The sequence below is a fragment of the Agelaius phoeniceus genome, chromosome 16, assembly GCF_051311805.1.
Source record: "Agelaius phoeniceus isolate bAgePho1 chromosome 16, bAgePho1.hap1, whole genome shotgun sequence".
Taxonomy (NCBI): domain Eukaryota; kingdom Metazoa; phylum Chordata; class Aves; order Passeriformes; family Icteridae; genus Agelaius; species Agelaius phoeniceus.
Window position 1 is genome coordinate 3,517,967 of NC_135280.1, and position 9,047 is coordinate 3,527,013.

A 9,047-nucleotide genomic window follows, 5' to 3' on the forward strand; every position below is an offset into this window, starting at 1 on the left:
CCGAGCCCCCCCGGCCCCGGAGAGGCTTTCCCGGTGCGCACCCCCGGCCATGGGCACCGCCTGTAGGTGCCGCCTGCAGGTACCGGCTAGAGGCGCCTTGGAGGCACCGCGGAGGTCCGGAGCTAATTGCCAAGAGGGATTAATTAGGAAGAAAGCCCCGGTAATTTAGTTCAGGGCATGAGCTTTTCAGGGAGAGGGTCATTCGTGCCCTGTGCAGGGTTTTGTCTAAGAGGGGCTGATGGAATCTGGATGGATGGACGGACAAACGGCGGGATGGATGGAGGGATGGAGGGTCGGATGGACGGATGGCAGCTCTGGTTAACAGAACACAGCAATCGGTCAGCTTTTTTGAGGAAACAGCCAAGAGAGTCTCTGCTCCCTTCCAAAACCAGGGAATGAAAGCAGAGGAGGAAGGGAGCCAGCAACATGGGGCAGTGTGGATATTGTCCAGGGAGACGACATGTGTCCCCAGGGTGGGTGACCCAGGCAGGGACCTCGTGGGTGTCCCCACCCCTCCTGGGCTGGGTGAGCTGGCCCAGGCTGCAGGCTCCATCACGGGGATCTGGTGCTTTTCTCGAGGAGCAGCAAGGCACAGAGGCAGCGAGCGGGGTGAGAGCCCTGCGGGACCATCCTTGGGCTCTGCCCCCGGAGTGTGTGAGGATGGAGGCAGCGGGAAGGAGAGGAGGAACCATCCTGCCCCAGGCCTGGCTGCGCCGCGCCGGGCTGTGAATAACAATCCCCTCGCAGTCAATAAACGCTGCTGCGCTGTGTAAATCAGCGTGTGGGGCCGGGGATGCGCTGCTGCTGCTGCTGCTGCCGCCAGAGGAAATGAGAGACACAGCCGCCTGCACCACCTCCTGCTGCCGGGAGCGGGGCTGGGGAAAGGGGCTCCTGCAAATCCATCACAGGGAAGAAAACAGGCCAGGTGGAAATTTCCATCTTTTCTCCTTGGCCGAAATAGTCGGAGTTTGGCTCAAAGAGCACCTGACTGCTGTGCCAAGCACGGCCTGGAGCTGGGGCTCAGCCTTCCTTGCTCCCCTCTGAGCTGAGCACCTGCACAGCTCGGCCCTCTGGTGCAAACGGGGATTTTTTGGGCTCTTTGCTTTGGCACATTTGTTCAGCTCTAATTTCATAGCGTCACCGTAAAATCTCAAAGCACCTCACTCCCCTTGGGGTACACCCCCTTGCTCTACACCAGACTCCATCACCCTCTTCAGGGAACCTTAGAAATATAAAAACCCACTGGGGGGTGAGTGTGGTGGGGTTCCCTGTGCGTGTGTGTGTGCTGCTGGTTGGCACCCAGACAGGGAGAGTGCTCCAGAAAAGAGCAGAATGAGCTGCAGCATATGGGCACCCGCCTTTCCCAGCGCTCGCCAGGCAGCATTACTCACCACAGGGATTCCCCCCAGGAGCTGGTTCTCCCCATTCCCAAGCCTCAGGAACAGAAGCAGGGGTGGTCCTTCAGAGATGACCAAGCTGAGAGGGGGACCTCAGCTCCCAAGAGGATGTGGTGTTCTCCAAGCCAGGGGGAGATGCTGCAACCAAACGCCTGGTGGCAAAAATCAAGTTTTAGCCTCCTCTCTAAAACCACACAATCAAGAGATCTCAATTTCAGGGGACAAGGGGGTTCCCTTCTAACTGCTCCTGCTGTAGGTGTGACAGAGCCATGCTGGGATACCCAAGGAAACTGCTACAGCTTGGAGCTCTGCAGGGAACACAGGGAGATGAATCCACCAGGGTGAACTTTGCTGGGTGCTTTCTCTCTGCTTTCCCCAGCCCCAAGTGCAGTGTTAGGCACAAACAACGCTGTCCCCCCCTCCTAAAATGCCCAAGGTGCCCCCTGAGGATGGGCAGGCTGAGCTGCCTCTGCCTGACAAGGGTAGGAGGGGTCCCATGGGCTGCGCTCTCCTGGAGTTTTGCTGGGCTCTTCAATTTTTTAAGCTGGCCCTGAATTATTCAGCTTCCACATAGTTGGCTCAAGGTTGGTGAGCTCAGATGCTCCTTGGGTTTCTGCTTGACCCACTTTAACAGCCAGGCATGGTGCTCCTGGTCCCAGGCATGCTGGTCCCTGTGGCATGAGGGGTATCCCTTACACACAGCCCCAGCCTTGAGCCTTTCCCCCACATCCAACAGCCTCATCCTTCACCCACACTGCAGATTTTTAGAGGTATTTTTCTGTTCTCCCCTTCTCCTGCCTCTCCCTGCTGCCCCGTGGCTCCCAGCACCAGTGGGTGCATCCCAGCAGTGTTTGCAGGATTACAAGCAGGGATTTGCTTGGCTCCATGAACCAGCCAACACCCTGTGGCCACCTCTCTCCTTGCTATACAGAGCCTCACCTCACTTCCCAGGAGCCTGGATGAACATTGACTGATCCTGCCGGCAGAATAAGAAGCTGCTGATTCATTTGGCTCCGAGATGCTGGATTAGGACCATCTCCAGAAATGTCCTGTATTGTTGTTTTTCTCCTTGCCCTTCCAGCCGAGTCAGGTTTTATTAATCATTGCTGTTGCAGAGGGGAGAGGAAGGAGAGACCTTTCAGTTGTCTGCACACCAAAAGCCTCAAGCCAAGGTTTTAAACTCCTGGGGACCATGGGAATGGGCTGTCCCTACTGTCCCCATCCCTGTGGGCACAGCCACGAGCCAGGAGCTCCTTAACCAAGCCGTGGTTATTCTGCCCAGTGGCTGCCCTGGTTATTCTGTGCCCAGGGGTGTCCCCTCTGCACCAGCTGGGGTGGGTGACACTGAGGGGGGGGGCAGGAAAAGAAATTAAACATCTGCACCCCCCTTCCCACCCTGCTGGCTCAGTGCTCCCAGGAGCCCTGCACATCCATCTTCTCCACTTCAGGGGAAGAAGAGGCTGCTCTCGAGGCTACAATCCCCTCTTGGAAAAGCTCCTTTACACAGCCTTGCATCCTTTGCATCCTTCCCGGGGTCTGCTCCCAGCGCGGCCGAGCGTGTCGTGCCAGCCCCAGGAGCATCCTCGGCAGCAGCGGCTTTGCACGGAGACGCCAGGGATTAATCAGGGATGCTGCCTCTTGGCCAGAGTCACACTCAGGGGATTACTGGGGCCTGCAAGGAGCGGGGAGTAGCCAGGGAATTTGTTCAATGCAAGTGGAGGGGTTTGTCACAATCCGATTGCAGGCGAACAGAAATCCCCAGCGCTGGCAGGAGCTCAGCACTGGAGGCCATGGGGATTAACTGGTTTTTCCCCAAGATTTGCAGCGAGGCTGGGGTGGGAGGAGATGCTCTAAGCCCAAAGCTCTGGGTTTAAAACCTTCAGTGAGATGCAGGGGCTGAGCTGAGCATCAGCTTTGGGGCACCCAAACCTTGTCCCAAGGCCAAGAACCAAATTCTTTCACGTGGATGCCCCAATTCTCCTGCAAGGCATTACTCTGCATCCCTCCTGCCCTCAAACGAGCCTGGGAGAGCTGGAGAAACCCCGGGAGGGTACCCATGGCCTTTGCACTCCCCTCGCTCCTCTTTGTTGGAACAGATTTGCATCCATCACTAATTAATCCAAGATGAGCTCCTAATTCAGCTCCTTGATTGCAACTTTGCATAATTGCTGCACGCACAGGCAGAGCGGCAGGACGGGGTAAAAAAGGAGATAAAAAAGGAGACAATCAGTGGTGGGCGTGGAGGAAACAACGCCGGGAAGGGCCGGTCCAGCCCGCTCCCACTCACCAGGAGAGTTTACAGACACAGGTTGAGAGAGATTTTTCTCTGGAAGGAGAAAATGGTGATAGTAACACTTGGAGGGGGTGTTTTCCCCGTGATGCGTTCACTAAGGGCTTCACCAGCAGCCACAAAACCCTCAGGCAGTGGGAAAACCAGGAATTCCAGGCCAACCCTTTTTCCTATTCCTTTCATCAGTGCTGCCTGCCTCCCCAGGCTCCCCTTTGCCCAGATGTCAGAGTGAACATTCCACCAAGGCCAGCGGGCAAACAAACACATCCCCCTGAGCCGGGCCCCAGGCCTCTCCCCCAGTACCCAGGTACATCCATCACACCCTGTGTGTGTAAGGGCTGTTCAACCCCCCAGAACAAACCCCAGGGGAAGCAAACCCACAGCACGTTAGGGTGAGGTGACCTCAGACCCTGGTGGCACAAAGAGTGGGCAAACCCCTGTTTTTGCTGCCAGCGATGCCCAAGCCATTCCCAGCAGGCACCCTGAGCAGCCCCTGCCACACAGGCTGGACTGAGTGCGCACAAACCAACCCTGACACCGGCTCAGGGGCTACTTTACCTCCTTCCTCTTCCTCCTCTGCTCACATCCCAGCCACAGCCATCCCCCTGTGCCGGCAAACACCTCCACAGAGCCCGAATGTGAGCGACAGGGCGGCAAACAGCGGCGGGCAGGTCAGCCCCGCGCTCCCCATTCACCCTGCAAAAGAAAAGCCACTTTCAGCTCAGCCTTTTCTCCGCAAAAATGCAGCTCCCAGCGCAGAGGCCCCACGGTGGGGGTGGGAAGGGGGTTTGGGCAGCCAGGCTGGCCCCACCACCCATCTTAATCAGCCGGGGCATGCATGAAGCCTAATGCTGCCGCCAAGATTTGGGCACTATTGACACACACGGAGCATTAAACGCCTTACGGGGGGATTTGCATAAGCTCGGGGAGGGAGGAAGAGCTCGGAGAAAAGTGTCGACAATGGGAAAGTAAATGCATTAAAGTGCTTAGGGGGAAAAAAAAATCTGATAAAGGAATAAACCAGTTAAGGGAATATATTACTCATAGCGCCGTTATTCAAATCCTGCCTTATAGGAAATCCTCTTAAAGCGATCACCTGATTGTGTGTTAAACTCCTAATTGAATAATAAAAGAATTATGTATTTCTTCCATAAAGGCACAAAGATGGGAGCCCACGAGGATGCTCAGTGGCAGAGGAGATGAGGGGAGAGGGGCCTTGGGGCAGCAGCAGCAGCATCCAGGAGATGCGGTGGGAGATGTGGGAGCTGGGAGGGAGGGCTGGGAAAGGGGAAGGTTGCAGGGCTGAGTGCCTGGGGGTGGTGGAGAGCTTTGCTGGGATGGGTTTAGGAATGGTGGTGCCTAAAGAGAGAGAAAGACTTGATGGAAATCCAGGAAAATGGAAATCCAGGGCTCCTCCAGCCCCACTGGTGCAAGAGCTGAGAGGAGACACCAAACGTGGCCCCTGGCCTGGAGCTGCTGGGGCCCCCCAGATCCAGGCAAAGGAAATTCCAGGGGGGCTGCAGCAGCTCCTGGAGCTGCTGGGGAGCAGAGGGAGAACCATGTGCAGCCCCAGATGCTGCAGGAGAGGCTCAGCCCCTGCTGCCCCCTCCTTTCCCCGGCCAGGACCGAGGGCGATGCCTGCACAGCCTCTCCTGATGCTGCTGCCCTTCCCCCAGCTCCCTGCTATAAATAAGATGCACAAAAAGGAGGGGGGAGAAAAAGAAAAAGAAAATAAGAAAAGAGCACATCACCTGGCACTCAGGAGGTGAGGGAGAACAGCGGGATTGACATGCACCAAACCCTCAGACTGTGCAAGGAGGGTGGGGGAGGAAAGGGGGGGAGAAACAAAAGAGCTAAAAATAGCCCAGGGAGCTGCTTTCTTCCCGGAGATCATTTTTTTTCCCAACCCAGCTGTTTCATTTAATAAACAGGATTATTTATTTATTTCTCCTTCTCTTTACTCCACTTTTTACTGATGTTTTTATGACACTTTACCCGTCCTCACATCTCCTTTAAATGCAAGGTAAAAAACCAAAACAAAGCACTTGAAACCAAGGAAAAAAAACCCTGAAACCAAGGAAAAAAACCCTGAAACCAACAGCCTTGATGCCTCCAGCCTTGTCTTGCGTTGCTACAGCTTTTTATAGGTAATTGAATATCCCAGAGCTGCACCTGCTAATGCAAACTCTGATATCAATAAGTGGCAGCAGTGAGGGCAGAGGCAGCAGCTGAGAAAACAAAGCTCCAGTGCCCAGCAAGCCCAGCGAAGCTGCCAGAGGGTTTTTATGAGGCAGGATTGGGTTGTTGGAGCCAGGCTGAGTGTGGGAGCTGGAAGGGAGCAGGGCTTGCAGGGAGCTGGGTCTGGAGCTCTCCTTAGGGACCTGACCTGGCTAAGCCAAGCTTGTGCAGGGCAGGGGGGTGAAAAACCTCCCCCAGTTCCCAGGGGAGATCCCCGAGCCCTGGAGCAGCTCCAGCCACACCGAGGAGCTCGCAGGTTTGCTCCACTCACGTCTCCAGCAGTGCCCGTGCCTCCCCCTCGATCCTGCATCCTCCAGCAGCAGCCAGGGAAATCAGGGATGACAGGAGCAGTTAATTTGAGCCTGCAGAGGCCATCTTCCCGTGCATGTGTTGTTTTGTTTCCAAATAGACTTTGAATAACGAATTTCGGATGGTAAAGAGAAAAAGCTTCGTCCTGACCTCTTGAAATGCAAATTGCCTTTCACCCTGGGAGAGATGAAAGGCTGTTTCCTATCTGAAACGGTAAAAGGGGGTGAGATAACGTCCCTGGCTCTGTCTCCCGGCTTTCATTTCCAAAATTGTTTTCGGGTGAGGAGAGGAGAGATGCTCTGCACGATTTCTCTGTGCTTGGTGCCCACAGAGAGCAGGGGAGCAGAGAGCCCTGTGCCCCACAGTGCAGAGAGAGGGGACACAGAGGGTCTGCATTTCCCTTCACACCAGCCCTGCTCCAGGCTTTGGCCAGCAGCAGAGGTTGTGGGGCCAGGTGAAGCCCAGAGCTTTGCCCTCCCCTGCCAGAACTCAATTTTTGGGCCCAATTCCAAAAGCTGCAGCATTATTTGCTCAGGAAAACACAGCAGAGCAGCGGCACAAAGGCAGAGCCACTCTGCTCTGGCCCCAGCACAGTCCCCTCATCCCAGCATGGATCAAGCTCCAGGCAGGAGCCCGTGGCACACAGAGCAGCCAAGCACCCTCTGCCTCCCCCAGCAGTTTTGGCTCAGGTGAAGGCAAACACAGATCAGTATTTTTCCCATCTCACATTTTGCTCTGGGCCAAGGAGCACAAGTGGTGCCCTCAGCATGCACAGAAGGTGCTGCAGAGCTGCTGAAGAAGTGGAGGAGGGATGATTTGGGAGTAAACAAGGGAAGGAGCATGGATGCACCAAGGGGAAAAGGCTGGGATGCTGCCAGCAAAAGAGTAGGGGGGTTATGGGAGGAAAAAGACTGGGATGCTGCTAGGGAATGTGCAGGCTGGGGTGCTCCCAGGGGAGGAGCAGAGATGGATGTTCCAGGAAAAGAAGATTGGGATGGTACCAGAGAAGGGCAGAAAGAACATGGATGCTCTGGGGATGGAAGGCTGGGATGGTCCCAAGGAAGGGACAGGGACCCTCTGTGGCCCCAGGTCCCTGCAGCTGCACCCAGCAGCTGCACAAGAGCAGAGCACAGCCCCCAGTGCTGGCCCCCAGAAACCTTCCCTTCACCAGCCACAGGCCCAGGCTCCTGGCCCATCCCTCTGCCTGGCCTCCTCAGATAAAATAAATTATCTCAGATAAAATAAATTATCAGCCCCGATCTGGAGCGGCTGAGGAGCAGTGGCTGATGGTGTCACCAGCCTCCCTCAAGCAGGGAGGAGAGGACAGCAGTGACAAGGGAGATGCTGAGGAGTTACACACACCAAGCTGGCACCCAAAAGTGACTCTGTACCCACCGTGTGGCCAAGGGGGATCTGATCACATGGACAAAGTGCATCCGTGCCCCTGCAGCACTCAGTGCTCCCCAGCCCCAGACTACACTTGTGGAGAAACAAGTCTCTCCTTTGCCCCTGCAAAACAGTATCCAGAAAATCAAAATACTGCCAAACCCTCTAGCTTACTTTATGGACTTACCCAGATACAGCAATCTCCAAATCCTTTATTAAAACCTGTAAGTTAGTATAACTCTCTGCTAAAACCCCCAACCCAAAACATAACCCAGTGCTGGAGGAGCCAGCATCAGATGTCCTCAGCTCCAGCAAGCTGGGCACGATGCCCTCAATTAGCTCATAGCTCATTAATTAGCCAAAAAAGCCTCTGCCAAGGGCCTGTCTGAGACTGGTGTGGGTTGGATGTGGCATGGGAGAGGTGAATGCTCACAGACCAGCTGAATGTGGGTGCTGCAGAGGGGGACAAGCTGCTCCCAAGCCTGGGCCGGATCAGAGTGGTGCTGGTGCTCATCTCTGGCTCCAGTTCTTCCTTTCTGCCCACTGGCTCTAAAAATGAGTGATGCTGCATCCACCTTGCACAGCAGCCAGGTCAGGGACAGTGTGAGCTGCTCTGCTGGGGTCTCACTCCTTCCTCTGCTCCCAGCAGCGTGTTCAGCTCAGCCACAGCCCAAGTGGGGCTGTTCACACCAGGATTGTGTTTCTGCTCAGTTGTTTCATCTTGGACTCAAGCCCTGCATAGTGAAGGGTGTCAAGGCCTGACCTCTGGGCAGATCATCACAGCTAAAGCCAAAAGCCTACTCAGCACCAAGAGAAAACAAGGAGGAGCAGAGGGATGAGTCCGTGTTTACCGTTGTAATAAGATAAATAACTGGACATGGGCTTGCTCTGTCCCTGCCCTGGAAACTCATGCTCAGTGGGCCAAACTCAGTACCAGCAGACAGAAGTGAAACTGCTGTCCTGAAGGCAACCACAGCTGCCTATTTCAGAGCTGGGTGTGACCCACTGCTTACAATTTCCCCCGTGCTTACTGGAGAATTTCTGCTTTGCTTCCCTAGGGCAGGAGCAGAGGAGCTGCTGGACCTCCCAAAGCATCAGTGGGGCTGGATGATTTTATCCACCTGGGACACAGGGGACAGAGGAGGTGTTGGCATCACCACAGCAGATGGAAGTCACCGCCACTGCCTGAATCCACCTCAGATCTTCAGTTTGCTCCAGGCAGGAGACAGGGAAACATCACCAGCAGCGGAGTGAACACTTCAGAGACACTCATCAGAGCCAGCAGAGCCGATTTTGCCTGGAGCAAAGGGAGGCGCAAAGCAGCAGCGACAGGGCAGCATTGCCCTCCAGAGCTGGATCAGGGAGGCGGCGCCTGCAGCTCCTCAGCCGAGGCTCCACCATGAAACGGCCACAGGAGAACAGGGAGA

At 55.5% G+C, this 9,047-nt stretch overlaps 1 long non-coding RNA gene across 1 annotated transcript; it reads right to left on the reverse strand.

Annotated features, from left to right (window-relative positions):
* Positions 1 to 30: 30 nt before the first annotated feature.
* On the reverse strand, positions 31 to 9,009 carry LOC143695364 (uncharacterized). Its single transcript, XR_013184493.1, has 4 exons — positions 7,630 to 9,009; positions 4,246 to 4,383; positions 2,337 to 2,503; positions 31 to 1,549 (listed from the first exon to the last, which is right to left on the reverse strand). It is a non-coding gene; the product is annotated as an uncharacterized LOC143695364 (long non-coding RNA).
* Between the last annotated feature and the right edge of the window lie 38 nt (positions 9,010 to 9,047).